Raw genomic sequence first — 22,202 nt, forward strand, 5'->3', positions numbered from 1 at the left:
TATGGATCCTTTAGTAACTGCCCCTCAGGTACTGCTCTCCCACATGGATCCTTTCATAAATACCATAAAGTACTGCTCTCATATGGATCATTTAGTAAATACCCCCAGGTACAGCTCCCATATGGATCATTTAGTAAATGCCCCTCGGGTACTGTTTTCATATGGATCCTTTAGTAAATACCCCCCAGGGACTACTCTCATACGGATCCTTTAGTAAATACCATAAAGTACTGCTCTAAAATGGATCCTTGAGTAAATACCCCCGGTACAGCTCCCATATGGATCATTTAGTAAATGCCCCTCGGGTACTGTTTTCATATGGATCCTTTAGTAAATACCCCAGGGACTACTCTCATACGGATCCTTTAGTAAATACCATAAAGTACTGCTCTAAAATGGATCCTTGAGTAAATACCCCCGGTACAGCTCCCATATGGATCATTTAGTAAATGCCCCTCGGGTACTGTTTTCATATGGATCCTTTAGTAAATACCCCCAGGGACTACTCTCATACGGATCCTTTAGTAAATACCATAAAGTACTGCTCTAAAATGGATCCTTAAGTAAATACCCCCGGTACAGCTCCCATATGGATCCTTTAGTAAATGCCCCCAGGTACTGCTCAAAAGTAATATTCACAATTTCTTTAATTTGAAATCCGTACGAGCCCGTTAAATGCCAATACGAGTAAGGTGATTAAAGGGGTGGGGCCGATGATGCTAGTTGCAGAGAAGGTTGTAAACAGCTTCTGTGAAACACGAGCATCGTATTAAACACTGTCTGGTGTGTTCTATGTTGGGATCAGTCATGCGACAATAACTCTGATTGATGCTGTGTAGTCGGAGGAGACAGTACATGTATTTCACACAGTGGATGTCGTGTGGTTTGAATGAAGCTCACTGCTGACGGGCGGTATTTTACTGACGGGTGATGCATTTTTAATTATTTTATGTCACCTTGATAAATCGGATGAAAGTACACAACGGACACACTCGCAATAGATTTGAAAAATTATCGCATACATTTGCCTTTGAGGCTTGGAAACTGAATCACGAAACCTGAGCTGAAACCGTGACAAAGACCACTTTACGCTTCTATCTTCATTGCCCCTGTTGTGCTGAACAGAAAACTGGGTTTAGTTCTTGTTTTCACGATGCAATCGGAAATGTTCCAACTGTATGGCGGAGATCTGTAAGTAATCGAGTCTGGACCAGACAATCCAGTTATTAACAGCATGTGTATCGATCTAAGCAATTTCGAGACGATGACATGCTTCAACCAGTGCAGCGAGCCTGACCACCCGGTCCTGTTAGTCGCCTCTCATGACAAGTATTGGTTGCTGAATACCTATTCTAACCACCTGTGAAGATCCGGGTTAGAATTGATCTTCAGTAGCGACTGACGGGATCGGGTGGTCAGGCTCGCTGACTTGGTTGACACATGTCCTCGAATCCCATTTGCGTAGATCGATGCTCATGCTGTTCATCACTACATTGTCTGGTCCAGACTCGATTATTTACAGACCGCCGCCATATAGCTGGAATATACTTATCCCAGCGTTTCGACGGTATGTGTCCCAAACATCCGTTTGACTACGGTACCGGGCAAAAGAAAGTATACACCTATGTCTCATGCTGGCTTAAAATAAAAATAAAAATGTCCTTGTACAACATTGTGTCAAGCTGGCAGTGTTTCGGCGATTCTCTTCAGCCTTGTAGCGTTTGCATATCGAACACATCCTACTACACTGCATACGCTACCAACAGAACAGAGTGGGGCTTTACTGGACAAAACACACACCTAACACTACAAAGACTTCCAAGCCCACGAAATAACACCCAAACCTTCAAAGCCTTAGGTATATTTCTTATCACAACTGACATTCCAGTTCGCATTTAATCCCAACCTGTGCTAACTTAAAAAATACAAAAACAAAACCTAAAAAGTACCAACCAAACCATCCCGTAGTTGATCCCACCACTGCTTTTGGCAAATTTCCGATTCCAAAATTCATAAAATATTAGGCAATCCTAACGCTATTCAAATTCAGCTGAAACTTGGTCCCGTCTTCTCGTTGCACACGAGTGTGACACGGGACTCAAACGCGTTGCACACCCGTGTGACACGGGATTCAAATGCGTTACACACCGGTTGCACACCCGTGTGACACGGGGTTCAAACGCGTTGCACACCCGTTGCACACCCCGTGTGACACGGGACTCAAACGCGTTGCACACCCGTGTGACACGGGACTCAAATGCGTTGCACACCCGTGTGACACGGAATTCAAACTCGTTGCACACCCGTGTGACACGGGACTCAAACTCGTTGCACACCCGTGTGACACGGAATTCAAACTCGTTGCACACCCGTGTGACACGGGACTCAAACTCGTTGCACACCCGTGTGACACGGGACTCAAACTCGTTGCACACCCGTTTCACGGGACTCAAACGCGTTGCACACCCGTGTGACACGGGACTCAAACTGCGTTGCACACCCGTGTGACACGGGACTCAAACTCGTTGCACACCCGTGTGACACGGGACTCAAACTCGTTGCACACCCGTGTCACACGGGACTCAAACTCGTTGCACACCCGTGTCACACGGGACTCAAAGTCGTTGCACACCCGTGTCACACGGGACTCAAACTCGTTGCACACCCGTGTCACACGGGACTCAAACTCTTTGCACACCCGTTTCACATGCTTGTAAACGGAATGAACTTTGAGGTGGTATTGTGTGCCCATGAGCATCAGTGAATTGTCATAGTTACAGGTTTAGGACAGATATGAGACAGGTATATTACGCGCTAAATCCTTCAGTTTTCTGCTTGAATCATGAAAGCCATAACCCCAGGCAATTACAGATTACCATAAAAATAGATGCATGGTTACACTCCACTGACTCTACCGCAACCCAGTGTGGTAAACAGTGTTTCATTATTATGATGTTCTGACATAACTTGGAGCTACAGTAAAAACCGGGGAAGTATTTAAGGTAATGGATTTTTCAGACGTTTACCATGAAACGTAAGAAGACAGGTGACAGACACACCTAGAAACTTGATCCAATTAAACGTGAATTCAACCCAAGGGTTATAGATTTCAAGACACGGAGAATAATGATGACGGATAAGGGTGAGTGAGTGAGTGAGTTGGGTTTTAAGCCGCTTTTAGCAATATTCCAGCAATATCACGGCTGGGGACACTAGAAATGGGCTTCACACATTGAACCCATGTGGGGATCGAACCCGGGTGTGACGAGCGAACCACTTGGCTACTCTACCGCCCGATGACGGATAAGGGCTTCAAAATAGAAATGGGCTTAATGCTATGAGTGGGTAATGGAGCCAAGGGTGCGTTCCTATAGTGTCATAACATCTTTTATTACACATATGGTGAAACATAACCAGTATCATATATATCATATGTGCACATGTGCACATATCTCTTTTGCATCGCAACCATTGTTTCTGTAATTCGTCGTCTGTGACGTCATTAAACAATTGAACGTGACGTCAATGAAGAGGGCCGCCACACTACCTTACCGTGTTTTACTACACAAATGTACATGAATAAAATGGATAATATCGTACGACTTGTAGTTACATCATGTATCATACTTACAGTTACATATTGTATCGTACGACTTGAAGTAACATCTTTATCATACGACATGCAGTTACATCTTGTATCATACGACTTGCAGTTACATCTTGTATCATACGACTTGTAGTTACATCTTGCATCATACGACATGTAGTACCATCTTTATTATACGACTTGCAGTTACATATTGCATCGTACGACTTGTAGTAACATCTTTATCATACGACTTGTAGTTACATCTTGTATCATACGACTTGCAGTTACATATTGTATCATACGACTTGCAGTTACATATTGCATCATACGATTTGCAGTTACATCTTGTATCATACGACTTGCAGTTACATCTTCTATCATACGACTTGTAGTACCATCTTTATCATACGACTTGCAGTTACATCTTGCATCATACGACTTGTAGTTACATATTGTATCATGCGACTTGTAGTTACATATTGTATCATGCGACTTGTAGTACCATCTTTATCATACGACTTGTATTTACATATTGCATCATGCGGCTTGTAGTTACATATTGCACCATACGACTTGTAGTTACATCTTGCATCATACGACTTGTAGTTACATCTTGCATCATACGACTTGTAGTTACATATTGCATCATACGACTTGTAGTTACATATTGCATCATACGACTTGTAGTTACATCTTGCATCATACGACTTCTAGTTACATCTTGCATCATACGACTTGCAGTTACATATTGTATCATACGACTTCTAGTACCATCTTTATCATACGACTTGTAGTTACATATTGCATCATACGACTTGTAGTTACATATTGTATCATACGACTTGTAGTTACATATTGCATCATACGACTTCCAGTTACATATTGTATCATATACGACTTGTAGTTACATATTGTATCATACGACTTGTAGTTACATATTTTATCATACGACTTGTAGTTACATATTGTATCATACGACTTGTAGTTACACATTGCATCATGCGGCTTGTAGTTACATATTGTATCATACGACTTCTAGTGCCATCTTTATCATACGGCTTGTAGTTACATATTGTATCATACGGCTTGTAGTTACATATTGCATCATACGACTTGTAGTTACATATTGTATCATACGACTTGTAGTTACATATTGCATCATACGACTTCTAGTTACATATTTATCATACGGCTTGTAGTTACATATTGTATCATACGGCTTGTAGTTACATATTGCATCATACGACTTGTAGTTACATCTTGCATCATACGACTTGCAGTTACATATTGTATCATACGACTTCTAGTGCCATCTTTATCATACGACTTGTAGTTACACATTGCATCATACGGCTTGTAGTTACATATTGCACCATACGACTTGTAGTTACATATTGTATCATACTGCTTGTAGTTACATATTGCATCATACGACTTGTAGTTACATCTTGTATCATACGACTTGTAGTTACATATTGCATCATACGGCTTGTAGTTACATATTGCATCATACGACTTGTAGTTACATATTGCATCATACGACTTGTAGTTACATATTGCATCATACGACTTGTAGTTACATATTGCATCATACGACTTGTAGTTACATATTGTATCATACGACTTGTAGTTGCATATTGCATCATACGACTTGTAGTTACATATTGCATCATACGACTTGTATCTTTATCATACTGCTTGTAGTTACACATTGCATCATACGGCTTGTAGTTACATATTGCATCATACGACTTGTAGTTACATATTGTATCATACGACTTGTAGTTGCATATTGCATCATACGACTTGTAGTACCATCTTTATCATACGATTTGTAGTTACATCTTGTATCATACGACTTGTAACAACGTGGTAACATCTTGCATCATACGACTTGTAGTAGAATCTTGCGTCATACGACTTGTGGTAACATCTTCTATCATACGACTTGTAACAACGTAGTAACATCTTGAATCATATGACTTAAGTAACATCTTGTATCATGCGAACTGTAGCAACAATATAGATATACATTTAAGGGACACAGTTCTGAATACCGAACTTCCGGCAGACCACTGGGCTATATGGGCTTGATGCGTGCCCTCGTCCAGTGTGTCGGACATTAGAGCAAACACAGGTCTGACCTATCAAGTCCGTGTACAATCAATAGTGTCACCTTGCCCCAGTTCGTGACGCCTTAAACAGCGTAGTGAGTTGGTGATATTGACAGGAGACTCGTGCTGTTGAACATGCTATCTGTGGGTCAATATCTACATCAAATAGACACCCGCTAGCTTCTGTTCACCGTACGCATTTGTATTACATGTTTCATGTCTTTTAATCAGCATTATGTTTTACACCAAGTAGACACAGCCAATGTTTCACACCAATGTTTTACACCAAGTACAGAGAGCCAATGTTTTACACCAAGTAGAGACAGCCAATGTTTGAAACCAAGTAGAGCCAACCAATGGTTTACACCAAGTAGAGCCAACCAATGTTTCACACCAAGTAGAGCCAACCAATGTTTTACACAAAGAAGAGCCAGCCAATGTTTTACACCAAGAAGAGCCAGCCAATGTTTTACACCAAGTAGAGCCAGCCAATGTTTTACACCAAGTAGAGCCAACCAATGTTTTACACCAAGTAGAGCCAACCAATGTTTTACACCAAGTACAGACAGCCTATGGTTTACACCAAGTAGAGACAGCCAATGTTTTACACCAAGTACAGACAGCCAATGTTTTACACCATGTAGAGACAGCCAATGGTTTACACAAAGTACAGACAACCAATGTTTTACACCAAGTAGAGCCAACCAATGTTTTACACCATGTAGAGAGACAGCCAATGTTTTACACAAAGTACAGACAGCCAATGTTTTACACCAAGTAGAGCCTGCCAATGTTTTACACCAAGTAGAGACAGCCAATGTTTTACACCAAGTAGAGCCAACCAATGTTTTACACCAAGTAGAGCCAACCAATGTTTTACACCAAGTATAGACAGCCAATGTTTTACACGATGTACAGACAGACAATGTTTTACACCAAGTAGAGACAGCCTATGGTTTACACCAAGTAGAGACAGCCAATGTTTTACACCAAGTAGAGCCAGCCAATGTTTTACAACCAATGTTTTACCAAGTACACAAAGAGACAGCCAATGTTTTACACCAAGTACAGACAGCCAATGTTTTACACCAAGTAGAGACAACCAATGTTTTACACCAAGTAGAGACAGCCAATGTTTTACACCAAGTAGAGACAGCCAATGTTTTACACCAAGTAGAGACAACCAATGTTTTACACCAAGTACAGACAGCCAATGTTTTACACCAAGTACCAATGTTTTACAGAGACAGCCAATGTTTTACACCCAAGTACAGACAGCCAATGTTTTACACCAAGTAAGTAGCCAATGTTTTACACAAGTCAATGTTTTACAAGTAGAACAAGTTTTACACAGTACAGACAATCAATGTTTTACACCAAGTACAGACAACCAATGTTTTACACCAAGTACAGACAGACAATGTTTTACACCAAGTACAGACAGCCAATGTTTTACACCAAGTACAGACAGACAATGTTTTACACCAAGTAGAGACAATCAATGTTTTACAACAAGTACAGACAATCAATGTTTTACACCAAGTACAGACAATCAATGTTTTACTCCAAGTACAGACAGACAATGTTTTACACCAAGTACAGACAGACAATGTTTTACACCAAGTACAGACAGACAATGTTTTACACCAAGTAGAGACAGACAATGTTTTACACCAAGTACAACATGTAGAGACAACCAAATGTTTTACAACAAGTAGAGCCAACCAATGTTTTACACCAAGTAGAGACAGCCAATGTTTTACACCAAGTACAGACAACCAATGTTTTACACCAAGTACAGACAATCAATGTTTTACTCCAAGTAAGTACAGACAGCCAATGTTTTACACCAAGTACAGACAACCAATGTTTTACACCAAGTACAGACAACCAATGTTTTACACCAAGTAGAGTTTTACCAAGTAATGGTTTTACACCAAGTACAGACCAACCAATGTTTTACACCAAGTAGAGACAACCAATGTTTTACACCAAGTAGAGCCAACCAATGTTTTACACCAAGTACAGACAGCCAATGTTTTTTAAACCAAGTACAGACAGACCAATGTTTTACACCAAGTAGAGCCAACCAATGGTTTTACACCAAGTACAGAAAACCAATGTTTTACACCAAGTAGACACAGCAAATGTTTTACACCAAGTACAGACAGTCAATGGCTTTTACACCAAGTAGAGACAGCCAATGTTTTAAACCAAATACAGACATCCAACATTGTACACCAAGTAGAGCCAGCCAATGTTTTACACCAAGTACAGACAACCAATGTTTTACACAAAGTACAGACAATCAATGTTTTACACCAAGTAGAGCCAGCCAATGTTTTACACCAAGTAGAGCCAACCAATGTTTTACACCAAGTACAGACAGCCAATGTTTTACACCAAGTAAGACACAGACAGCCAATGTTTTAAACCAAGTACAGACAGCCAATGTTTTACACCAAGTAGAGCCAACCAATGGTTTACACCAAGTACAGACAACCAATGTTTTACACCAAGTAGAGACAACCAATGTTTTACACCAAGTACAGACAGTCAATGTTTTACACCAAGTACAGACAGCCAATGTTTTACACCAAGTACAGACAGACAATGTTTTACACCAAGTAGAGACAACCAATGTTTTACACCAAGTACAGAAAACCAATGTTTTACACCAAGTAGACACAGCAAATGTTTTACACCAAGTACAGACAGTCAATGGCTTTTACACCAAGTAGAGACAGCCAATGTTTTACACCAAGTAGAGACAGCCAATGTTTTTTACACCAAGTAGAGCCAGCCAATGTTTTACACCAAGTACAGACAGCCAATGTTTTAAACCAAGTAGAGCCAGCCAATGTTTTACACCAAGTAGAGACAACCAATGGTTTACACACCAACCAAGTACAGAAAACCAATGTTTTACACCAAGTAGACACAGCAAATGTTTTACACCAAGTACAGACAGTCAATGGGTTTTACACCAAGTAGAGACAGCCAATGTTTTAAACCAAATACAGACATCCAACATTGTACACCATGTAGAGACAGCCAATGTTTTACACCAAGTACAGACAACCAATGTTTTACACCAAGTACAGACAACCAATGTTTTACACCAAGTAGAGCCAGCCAATGTTTTACACCAAGTAGAGCCAACCAATGTTTTACACCAAGTACAGACAGCCAATGTTTTACACCAAGTACAGACAGCCAATGTTTTAAACCAAGTACAGACAGCCAATGTTTTACACCAAGTAGAGCCAACCAATGGTTTACACCAAGTACAGAAAACCAATGTTTTACACCAAGTAGACACAGCAAATGTTTTACACCAAGTAGAGCCAGTCAATGTTTTACACCAAGTACAGACAGCCAATGTTTTACACCAAGTACAGACAGACAATGTTTTACACCAAGTAGAGCCAACCAATGTTTTACACCAAGTACAGACAACCAATGTTTTACACCAAGTAGAGACAGCCAATGTTTTACACCAAGTAGAGACAGTCAATGTTTTACACCAAGTAGAGACAGCCAATGTTTTACACCAAATACAGACAGTCCAGACATGGTTTACACCAAGTAGAGACAGCCAATGTTTTACACCAAGTACAGACAACCAATGTTTTACACCAAGTACAGACAACCAATGTTTTACACAAAGTACAGACAATCAATGTTTTACACCAAGTAGAGACAGCCAATGTTTTAAACCAAGTAGAGACAGCCAATGTTATACACCAAGTAGAGACAACCAATGGTTTACACCAAGTACAGAAAACCAATGTTTTACATCAAGTACACCCAGCAAATGTTTTACACCAAGTACAGACAGTCAATGGCTTTTACACCAAGTAGAGACAGCCAATGTTTTAAACCAAATACAGACATCCAACATTGTACACCATGTAGAGACAGCCAATGTTTTACACCAAGTAGAGACAACCAATGTTTTACACCAAGTACAGACAACCAATGTTTTACACCAAGTAGAGACAGCCAATGTTTTACACCAAGTAGAGACAGCCAATGTTTTACACCAAGTACAGACAGCCAATGTTTTACACCAAGTACAGACAGCCAATGTCTTACACCGAGTACAGACAGAACCATGTTTTATACTAAAACAGCCAGCGCCATGTTGTAGACTCGGATAAGTAATAAATATAGGTCGGCCTAGAAATTCCAGAACACAAGAACGTTCAGATGTCAGCTCCACAGTTCTTCCAAGCCAAATTAAAAACGATAACATTATTTTGTGACAAATTTCAATCCATACTGTCACGAATACTAAGAAGGACAAAATCGTAATCGCTTATTTATAGACTGTACTTACATTCAATGGCGTGGACATGTCGTGTGTAGCTGATTGTAGATTTCGCCATGTCGCTCTCAAAGTTGTCATATCACAATGATAACGTTCCCATGACCTAATTTGGCTTATAACTATACCCTATAATTCATATATATTATCCAAACGATAGTGCAATCGGGGAAGTTGTCGAAGGAATATTTCGGTTTGAAATTAAACTTAAGGTTTTATACATACCCCAGAGTGTTGATAGAAACCTTAAGGGTTTTTTTGTGTTGAGGTGAAAATATAGATTTTTCGGCTCCCTCTTTTCAGACAAATACAACGTATAGTTTGAAACACTGGTCGAAAACAAATTTTATCCCTAACAGAAATTCAAACTGGTTTTCAACGGATACTGTAACTATTTGATTGGCATGAGTATATTGAATCCCACTCTGGGAAATAATTCCATCTGAAACGAACACAGATGCTTGCAACATGTCAACGTTTCACAGAAAACAATGTTATCGAGGTCATTTTCTTGCCAATGCCAGCCAAGTGGATCATCTGTCAATTAAAATCTTAGAAAATTTCAAATTGAGAAAACTTCAATAAGGATCAGTTGAGAGATGTTTCAAGATTCAAAACAGCGTTGATGGTGGTTGAGTATGGTTTAACCCCTCTTTGAATTATGGAGCGGTGGGGTAGCCTAGTAGTTAAAGCGCTCGCTCGTCACGCCGAAGACCGGGTTCGATTCCCTACATGGGTACAATGTGTGAAGCCCATTTCTGGTGTCCTCCGCCGTGATGTTGCTTGAATATTGCTAAAAACGGCGTAAAAACCATACTCACTCACTCACGCTTTGAATTATAATCTTGCATCACCTTGACGAGGCATGAACTCAAAGTGACATAGGTGAAACGAACCAGAAGACGTGTTACTTGAAGAATCGGGACGTAGAATGAGTGCGTGAGTGAGTGAGTTTAGTTTTACGCCGCACTCAGCAATATTCCAGCTATATGGCGGCGGTCTGTAAATAATCGAGTCTGGACCAGACAATCCAGTGATCAACAGCATGAGCATCGAACTGCGCAATTGGGAACCGATGACATGTGTCAACCAAGTCAGCGAGCCTGACCACCCGATCCCGTTAGTCGCCTCTTACGACAAGCATGGGTTACTGAAGATCAATTGTCTAACCCGGACTTTCAAGGGGACGTAGAATGAGTAAATACGGTATGGGTTCCATGATATCACACTGATCAACGTCATACAGCAAATGATCTGGTTCTTGACACGTCCCACTTGCAAAGATAACTGCATAGTTGGGTGACATCCTGTGAGGTGTGGTGACTATACGGTATTTATCCATGGTAGACCTGCCTGATAACCTTGCAGCAATATCTCAAGTGAACTGTTTGAGTGGTGAGTTACAGTAAAATATGGTGATATATTCATGAGAACTTTCTCTTTCCATAATGATGCAACTGCACACAGCGGGGTATAAATATAATTGGACTGAACTAATTAGATTAATTACGCCGCTTTTAGCAATATTTCAGCAACATCACGGCGGGGGACACCAGAAATGGGCTTCACACATTGTATCCATGTGGGGAATCGAACACGGGCCGACGAGCGAACGCTTTAACCTCTAGGCTACCTTTTGTTAATACCGTCATGTTCTTATTAATCACCAATGGATGAAACACGTGAAGATCTGGGTTAGAATTGGTCTTCCGCAGCCCATGTTTGAACTTGATATGACCTTTCTGTCAACAGACTTGTCTTTATCAATAAACAAAAACTAGAAAGGGATGATTTCGCCTTTGTACGTTTGGAGAACCTGGGCCAGTGCCTGTTAATGGATCAAATTTAACTTGACTCCGGATGATTTCTCAGAGCTGTAATACTTCAATACATTCAGACCGTCTTCGGTGTCTTTACCAAGTGCTAAATGTTCAGGTTTCCTGACAAGTGGGTTGACCAACCTTGTCCACTCTTCTTCCATGGGAAGTTACTTGTAGTTTCGGACGAACATCCAGCAGTGTCTTAAGAACCAATTAGTGTTGGACTCGAATCTTTATCAATAGACTCAAGGACAAAAACTATGAACTATCCTTTCCTGGTCTATAACTCTGCGAGATCCTGCCTGAAAACCCTGTCTACCAAAAACCTAACTCTGTAAATATGCTGATCCACATTTGCTTATCATGATCCGTCAGAATACACCCTGAAATAGTGGTTAAATCCTTCTACAAAAACAACCGCCTCAAAAATCGCCATTGACCAACACAGAAGACTACCTTCTCCCTAGGAAGCTCAACAAAAGAGGAACCACCCCTTTGCTTAGCAGATGCATGGAAACTTTGGCCTTAAAGGTTCAGGAACCGATCCATAAGTGTGCATAACTGCAGACATAACAGCCTGATTCTCAGAACTCTATAACTCTATCTATAGGTTACCTGTGAAGACCCTTCACAAGAGTTTTGAAATTCGCGTCGAGTTCTCAATTTGCAATTGATTACAGATTGTTAATTTTTGCGTAGTGCAGCTGATGTAATGACACAATCATGTCTGGGTATCATGTTTAGGCCTACACGCCCCAGTCTTATGGAGCCCGTGAAGATCCGGGTTAAAACTGATCTTCAGCAACCCATGTAGGATCTGGTGGTCAGGCTCGCTGACTTGGTTGACGCATGTCATCGTATCCCAACTGATACGATGCTCATGCTGTTGATCACTGGACTGTCTGGTCCAGACTCGATTATTTACAGACCGCCGCCACATAGATGTGTGTGTGCGTGCGTGCGTGCGTGCGTGCGTGCGTGTGTGTGCGTGTGTGTGTGTGTGTGTGTGTGGTTCGTCAAACAATGATTTTAAACATGTGAGCAAATGCAACCTAGCATCATTTTGGAATCATTATTTGTTTGCCTTCACCCTTTTCCCTACCCGGTAGAGTACAGAGGGTAGGCAAGAGGGTGAAGCGTTCGCCCTTCACGGGTTCGATTCCCTACACGGGTGCAATGTGTGAAGCTAATTTCCGGTGTCCCCTGTCGCGACATTGCTGGAATGTTTCAGAAAGCAGTGGGAAAGCACACTCACTCACTCACACATTAACTCACTGTGGCCTTGTTGACAGCTGGACAGTTCTGACTTCTTGTAGGAAGATATATGCTGTCAATATATGCTGAGTCAACAGATGCTGTGTCGATAAACACTGTATCAGTAACCGTAATTGTCCAGCGGTCTTCATCTACATTATCACAGAGGACGTTTGTAATCAATCGCCGGATGTCGGAGACATGCATCGGTATGTGGGCGTAGATTCTATAATATGTCTGAATGTGTAGAGGAGAGTGGACAGAGTTTAAGACCAGCGCTCGAAATTAACGTCGGTCCTTAGGCCCGAAGCCGACTGAAAACCACTCTGACCCACAGCTTTTATTTTCTGCAGGTCCTTATGGCCGACAGCTTTTTCATCCCGTATAACTATGTGTGTTATTTTTAAAAAATGTCATTCAGTTATTTCTAGTTTTTTATCTCGAACAACAGATAATCTCGTATCCTCCCCCATGCCGTAAAACCACTCACACAGAGTCTCGTATCCTACCCCTTTGATGCAACACGGACAGACATTCTCGTAACCCCCACCCTCCCCCGTCATACGTCACGAACAGACATTCTCGTACCCTCCCGCGTCATACATCACGAACAGACATTCTCGTATCCTCCCCTCCCAACATCGTACATCACTAAGCGTCACACACACACACACACACACACACACACACACACACACACACACACACACACACACACACACACACACACACACACACACACACACACACCACCCCCAATTCAACATGGTAAATTAACAAAACTGGGACCCTCCCGTCTCACATCCCTAAGGCAAACTCGGACCCACGCTCATGCGATGTGACCAGTGGTCAAATTCTGGACTTTCCCCGTCCTTCACCTCATTCCCCGGCGCACACACCTATGTTTACAGCACAAACAACACCGGACCTCTGGCCATACACCACCGCCACTCGGCGACACCTATTTCCAAACAGAGATACAATAATCGCGTCATATTTCTGAGAAATCTGATTTAAGGTGAAAATCATAAATTCCATCTACGCATGATTTTTCCACATTTTTTATTTTAGAAAATGAATGCAGTTTGTCAATATACACAACTTAAGATTATGAAAAGTCAGTGTTTACTTGGTATATTCATATTCTTTTGACTTTGATAAAATTTTGACTTAGATCAAATTTTGATGAAAACTTGAAAACTTAAGATTAAAGTGCTAAGAAGATCAAGTGTTTAGAAAACCAAATTATTTGAGCGTGGGTGCTACTGTCTTAAATATACATATGTTGAGATCAGTCAATCGACTTGTCTTACCATAAGTTTACAAATACATGCAAAACATTATGGGGGTATTTTTCAGAAATATATCACATTTTAGACTATGGCTTGAAACAAATCAAGCAATTATGTTTGCCGGTGGCAATTATCCTGGTGGCAATTGTCCTAGACTCTTTACCATCACTCAATCATGCTGCAGTTAGTAGAAAGACAAATGTGTCTTGATAATTTCGTGTAAAAATCAATTGGTTAAATGAAGACTCGGGTAAGACATGATCCCGCAAACGAATGACTCCTACCATGTTTAAATGTAAATTTGTACCGAAACACGAAATTGATTGATTTTCAAAGTTAACATGAATTGATTTTATTTTTTTTAAATCAAATTATATTTTGAAAAAATAAACGCATGTAGAAGTACGTTGTGACTGCTGACTAAGTCCCAATACTGTTTTTTAGATGATTCTCTACTGAACCTTTTTGTTTATCCGGACCCTTGTGAAACCGGACAGATTTACTAGGTCCAATGCCATCCGGATAGCTGTCATTTCACTGTCATTTCTTCCCTCCACAAAAACCCGTGAAGATCCGGGTTTTAATTGATCTTCAGTAACCCATGTTTGTCGCAAGAGGCAACTAACGGGATCGGGTGGTCAGGCTCGCTGACTTTGTTGGCACATGTCATCGTATCCCATTTGTTTAGATCGATGCTCATGCTGTCGATCACTAGATTGTCTGGTCCAGATCCGATTATTTACAGACCACTGCCATATAGCTGGAATATTGCTGAGGGCGGCATAAAACTAAACTCACTCACTCACTCACTCACGCACTCACTCCACAAAATTAAAAAACACAAATCTATCATACTATATATCTTAAGCGTCAAACCTCCCCGTTCTTACATCGCTGTAACAGCTAATCTCGTATCCTCCCCCTCATACATCTCCAATGGACACCCTCGTATTCCCGTCGCTCACACATCACTCATATATTATGGACATTCTCGTATCCTCCCCCCATCATACACCTCTCATGGACATTCTCGTATAATTCCCCACCATGCATACACCACTCATGGACATTCTCGTATCCTCCCCCATCATACACCTCTCATGGACATTCTCGTATCCTCCCCCATCATACACCTCTCATGGACATTCTCGTATCCTCCCCCCATCATACACCTCTCATGGACATTCTCGTATAATTCCCCACCATGCATACACCTCTCATGGACATTCTCGTATCCTCCCCCCATCATACACCTCTCATGGACATTCTCGTATAATTCCCCACCATGCATACACCACTCATGGACATTCTCGTATCCTCCCCATCATACACCACCCAAGGACATTCTGGCAGCGCCACCCACCACCACCCATCCCCACCCCTTATACACCAATCATGGACTTTGTTGTATCCCCCCTCTCCCATACCACTGACAAACACTCTCGTATTTTACCCATTCAGGAACTGTATAACATTTTTCTACGTTAAATCTGTCACGTCGGTCCCACACAGACATGCGTTGTTGTTTCGGTGTCGAGCCCAACACCCCACGACTATGGGTTTATGATGTTCTGCGTACACGCACGCGGTGTTTTTAACAATGTTTTTTGACCCGGCAGGCTTTTGTTCTAGCATCGGTCTGCACAATTCGCTTCGGGCTCAAAAACAGGTTTTAAACATTCGCAGCGGAAACACGGAGACATAAGTTTGTCGAGAATGGCCAGGCCAAAGTACTGCCAGCTGAACTTAATGTCTTTGTGGTCGTAACTGATTTGAATAGGCTATTTCCTTGTATAAATCAAGGAGTGGACCCTTTCCCTGCACAAATGACTCATTCATGAAATAGACCCTGACAGCTCGAACAAAATGTAACTTATGCTCGTTATATGAGTAAAACTCATACGTGTATTTCGCATTACACGTTTAAACAAAAAAAGAGTGTCGCATCTGAATATGCATACATAGTTTCATTTGTTAAAAAATCCTATTTCGTTTCTTTTGCATTCAGTCGATGGATGATTTCACAATGGTGGATGTGTGGAGTTACTATGGTGGATGGGTGGGGTTACTATGGTGGATGGGTGGGGTTACTATGGTGGATGGGTGGGGTTACTATGGTGGATGGGTGTTGGGTTACTATGGTGGATGGGTGGAGTTACTATGGTGGATGGGTTGAGTTATGGGTGGGGTTATGGTGGATGGGTGGAGTTACTATGGTGGATGGGTGGGGTTACTATGGTGGATGGGTGGGGTTACTATTGTGGATGGGTGGAGTTACTATGGTGGATGGGTGGAGTTACTATGGTGGATGGGTGGGGTTACTATGGTGGATGGGTGGAGTTACTATGGTGGATGGGTGGGGTTACTATGGTGGATGGGTGGAGTTACTATGGTGGATGGGTGGGAGTTACTATGGTGGATGGGTGGGGTTACTATGGTGGATGTGGGTGCAGGATTACTATGGTGGATGGGGTGGAGTTACTATGGTGGATGGGTGGAGTTACTATGGTGGATGGGTGGGAGTTACTATGGTGGATGGGTGGGGTTACTATGGTGGATGGGTGTGGGGTTACTATGGTGGATGGGTGGAGTTACTATGGTGGATGGGTGGAGTTACTATGGTGGATGGGTGGGGTTACTATGGTGGATGGGTGGGGTTACTATGGTGGATGGGTGGGGTTACTATGTTGAATGGGTGGAGTTACTCTGCTGAATGGGTGGAGTTACTATGGTGGATGAATGGGGTTACTATGGTGGATGGGTGTGGTTACTATGGTGGATGGGTGGGGTAACTATGGTGGATGGATGGGGTTACTATGGTGGATGGGTGTTGCTACTATGGTGGAATGGGTGGAGTTACTATGGTGGATGGATGGGGTTACTATGGTGGATGGATGGGGTTACTATGGTGGATTGGTGTTGCTACTCTGCTGAATGGGTGGAGTTACTATGGTGGATGGGTGGGGTTACTATGGTGGATGGATGGGGTTACTATGGTGGATGGGTGTTGCTACTCTGCTGAATGGGTGGAGTTACTATGGTGAATAGATGAGGTTACTATGGTGGATGGGTGGGGTTACTATGGTGGATGGATGGGGTTACTATGCTGAATGGGTGGGAGTTACTATGGTGGATGGGTGGGGTTACTATGATGGATGGGTGGGGTTACTATGCTGAATGGGTGGAGTTACTATGGTGGATGGGTGGGGTTACTATGGTGGATGGGTGGGTGGGTTACTATGGTGGATGGGTGGAGTTACTATGGTGAATGGGTGGGGTTACTATGGTGGATGGGTGGAGTTACTATGGTGGATGGGTGGAGTTACTATGGTGGATGGGTGGGGTTACTATGGTGGATGGGTGGGGTTACTATGGTGGAGATTACTATGGGTGGAGTTACTATGCTGAATGAATGGGGTGGTGAATGGGTGGGGTTACTATGGTGGATGGGTGGGGTTACTATGCTGAATGGGTGGAGTTACTATGGTGGATGATGTGTGGGGGGTTAGCATGGTGGATGGGTGTTGCTTCTCTCTGCTGAATGGGTGGAGTTACTATATATTGGATGGATGGAGTTACTCTGGAGTTACTATGCTAAATGGGTGGAGTTACTATGGTGGATGGGTGGGGTTACTATGGTGGATGGGTGGAGTTACTATGGTGGATGGGTGTTGCTACTCTGCTGAATGGGTGGAGTTACTATGGTGGATGGGTGGGGTTACTATGGTGGATGTGTGGGGTTACTATGCTGAATGGGTGGAGTTACTATGGTGGATGGATGGGTTACTATGGTGGATGGGTGGTGGATGGATGGAGTACTATAGGGTTACTATGGTGGATGGGTGGGGTTACTATGGTGGATGGATGGGGTTACTATGGTGGATGGATGGGGTTACTATGCTGAATGGGTGGGGTTACTATGGTGGATGGATGTGGTTACTATGGTGGATGGATGGGGTTACTATGGTGGATGGGTGTTGCTACTCTGCTGAATGGGTGGAGTTACTATGGTGAATAGATGAGGTTACTATGGTGGATGGGTGGAGTTACTATTGTGGATGGATGGGGTTACTATGTTGGATGGATGGGGTTTCTATGCTGAATGGGTGGGGTTATTCTGCTCAATGGGTGGGGTTACTATGGTGGATGGGTGGGGTTATTCTGCTCAATAGGTGGGGTTAATATGGCGGATGGGTGGGGTTATTCTGCTCAATGGGTGGGGTAACTATGGTGGATGGATGGGTTACTATGGTGGATGGGTGTTGCTACTCTGCTGAATGGGTGGAGTTACTATGGTGGATGGATGGGGTTACTATGGTGGATGGATGGGGTTACTATGGTGGATGGGTGTTGCTACTCTGCTGAATGGGTGGAGTTACTATGGTGAATAGATGAGGTTACTATGGTGGATGGGTGGGGTAACTATGGTGGATGGATGGGTTACTCTGCTGAATGGGTGGAGTTACTATTGTGGATGGATGGGGTTACTATGGTGGATGGATGGGGTTTCTATGCTGAATGGGTGGGGTTACTATGATGGATTGGTGGGGTTACTATGGTGGATGGGTGGGGTTATTCTGCTCAATGGGTGAGGTTACTATGGTGGATGGGTCTGGTTACTTTGCTGAATGGGTAACTAAGGCGGATACGAAAAGTTGATTATTATGGAGATAGGAAGAAAGTGTGACTGAGGTTGGATGGGAAGAGACTGTGACGAGAAGGGAAGGGATGCTATAGAGTGTGTTAAGGGAATATAATGGATGGTGGATGAGAAGTGAATGCGATGGAGTAGAGTTGCTATAATAATAATAATTCACCAAGACGTCAATATGTAACCATCTGAGCTATACTTCCGCCGAAAATATCAACATTTCTCAATACAACATAGTGAACATTCCCATCACCATAGCAACCCTTCTCAATCACATCCCCTTCCCATTACCATAGCAACCCTTCTCCATCACATTCTCTTCCCATCTACCAGACAAACCCTTCCTCATCACATTCCCTTGCCATTACCATAGCAACCCTTTTCCATCACATTCCCTTCGTATCTACCAGACCAACCCTCCTCCATCACATTCCCTTCCCATCTACCAGACCAACCCTCCTCCATCACATTCCCTTCCCATTACCATAGCAACCCTTCTCCATCACATTCCCTTCCGATCTACCAGACCAACCTTTCTTCATCACCTTCACTTCCCATCACCATAGCAACCCTATTCCATCACATTCCCTTTCCATTACCATAGCAACCCTTTTCCATCACATTCCCTTTCCATCCACCATAGCAACCCTTCTTTATCACATTCCCTTCCCATTACCATACCAACCCTTCTCCATCACCTTCACTTCCCATCTACCAGACCAACCCTTCTCCATCACATCCCCTTCCCATCACCCTAGCAACCCTTCCCTATCACATTCCCTTTCCATCCACCATAGCAACCCTTCTTCATCACATTCCCTTTCCATTACCATGGCAACCCTAGGCCTTCTTCATCACATTCACTTCCCATCACCATAGCAACCCTTTCCCTAGGTTCTGATGGTCTCCCTGTGGCTCCTGTTCAATCTAACAATCTCCTGTTAAAATCAAAATTAAATATACATGTATATATTCAGAGACTAAGCTTTAGACTATATTTCCCCCAGCGGGACAGAGACCCATATATGGACTTCAAATTTCATTGAGAATATAGTGAGGGTAACTAATCACCCTAACCAAACTGGACTTTGAAACGTTAAAAGCCTTCCTGTGTCTTGAGACAAAATGAACTATAAAAAAATCTGTTGAATATTTGTCATGCACGAACATGGATTAACTATCTTAAACATCGAATAATTATAATTATTTCCAATATCAATAAAGGTATAATCACGTTAAACATCACACTCGATGTATAATTGTGAAATCTCCTAAGTAGATGTGATAAGTATAGGAAGGTATGACAGGCCTGTGTCCGTGCGAGGTACAACATGCTTGATAACTGTCACATAGCCTTGACATACAGTTTTGATACGCCTTAGTTGGGTTCAGACGCCATGGAGTGCGAAACACGGGGGATATGAATAACAGCCACTCTAATTATACACCACGCATCAAAAAAGAATGCTTGTCACGGCCGTAAACAGAACAGCATAGCAAGTAGGAGCACTCCTTGCGGTCGTCCTCGTGACCTACAAACTCATGTCGAGAGGCAGACATAGTCACATGATTTAGACATAAGGACAACCCATTTGATCACCCATCCATACAGTAACGTAACTTTCGCTCCCCTAGCGGGTTTAAGGGAAGGGGGGTGTCCATGGTAGCTGGTGTTATGTTCAACAATCTCATTCAATGTGTAAGAAATGATGGAGAATAAGCTCGTCAACTGACCTGATTAGAGTCCTGCTCCCTAGAACTGATCGAGTCCGTGTTATCAGGTTGAGCTAACCCTAGTAGGCTGTTTACCTAAGCTCACTAAAAATAGCACCTGCATGATACGTCCTATAGAGTTTTGTCGACCCGATTCAATACGTTGTCCAGGCGGTGCTATCGCTAATGATACGGGGGCGGTGCGCGTAATTTCTATGATGCTTCTAAATTCGATTGTCACGTTAATTGTTACTTGTGAGGAGTCTTCTAGATTTCCCAATAAAACAGGAACAACTGTCAAACATGTTTATTTTTAGACTTTTATTTAATCAATGGATGTTATATTTTAGACGATTTCTGATCTATTTGGATATTTCTTTGAGATTTTGTTTGTGATTGTAAACATCACTTTTAGGGTAAAATTAAAGATCTTTCTTGCCGAGAATTGCTGCAAAATTACTGATACTGATGGGACTTTAAGTAATATTCACTTGCGCGTTCAACAATCCATGTCTTCTGTTAAAATGAGGACACGATGTTTTTGTAAACACACACTCATTTAATGTAATATCAAGGCCAATCAGTTGTATACACATTCTCAATGGGTTATGTATATTCTAATATTAATATTAGTATCAAAATGTAATGAAGTTGTATGGAATATTAAACTAATTCATAAATGAATGCACTGCCACGCTCATGCTGCTGATCACTGGATTGTCTGGTCCAGACTCGATTTATACAACCGTCGCCATATAGCTGTAATATTGCTGAGTACGATGCTAACAACAAACAAACAAACAAACACACACACACACACACACATACACACACACAGACAGAGTGTACTACCACGTCTTGAAGTCCAAGGTCATGTTCTCATTTAATGAGGGAGAACAGGTGTGTGGGGTGGGTGTGGGTGTGTGTGTGTGTGTGTGTGAGAGAGAGAGAGAGAATGTGTGAGTGAGGAATGGGGGATGTGTGTGTGGCAGCAGTCTTCAGAATTGCGTCTGTTATAAGGTGAAAAGAAACGTATCACAAATCTATTATTGAGACTTACGGTTACTTCGTCATAGAATCAATGCTATTACTGCCTGGTAATAAACTAAGGTTAAAAAGAACAGGATAAATGTCAGTAATAGATGGCCTCTTAGAGTGGTAATTAAACGGATATCGATGGAGGAGTATTTCCGATCACGAGGCACGACATGAGACCACGGAATGATGTAACTTTAAACGAATCGGAGGGATTGTATCTGGTCATGTGACAAGGGTGGAGGAGGCTCGAACACCTTATAAGGATACCGTCAGCACTAGAAAGTGGTGCTGTTTGCAGAGTCAGCAGAACGTTCGCATCGCGATCGATCAGTTCCATATCTGGTAAAGAGCTTGCCCTATCCTGTCCAGACCACGTCACCTTGTAATGAAGAGAGGGATCG

At 42.3% G+C, this 22,202-nt stretch overlaps 1 protein-coding gene across 1 annotated transcript in view; it reads right to left on the reverse strand.

Annotated features, from left to right (window-relative positions):
* The window catches only part of LOC124264011 (nuclear receptor subfamily 1 group D member 2-like), an 82,638-nt gene extending 61,764 nt beyond the window's left edge, over nucleotides 1-20,874 (reverse strand). Inside the window, 1 exon segment of the mRNA XM_046698734.1 lies at nucleotides 20,785-20,874. The gene's annotated coding sequence lies outside the window, so the exon portion shown is untranslated.
* Nucleotides 20,875-22,202: the final 1,328 nt, after the last annotated feature.

Source organism: Haliotis rubra, unplaced genomic scaffold (assembly GCF_003918875.1).
Source record: "Haliotis rubra isolate DU_JTF1 unplaced genomic scaffold, ASM391887v1 Scf900, whole genome shotgun sequence".
Taxonomy (NCBI): domain Eukaryota; kingdom Metazoa; phylum Mollusca; class Gastropoda; order Lepetellida; family Haliotidae; genus Haliotis; species Haliotis rubra.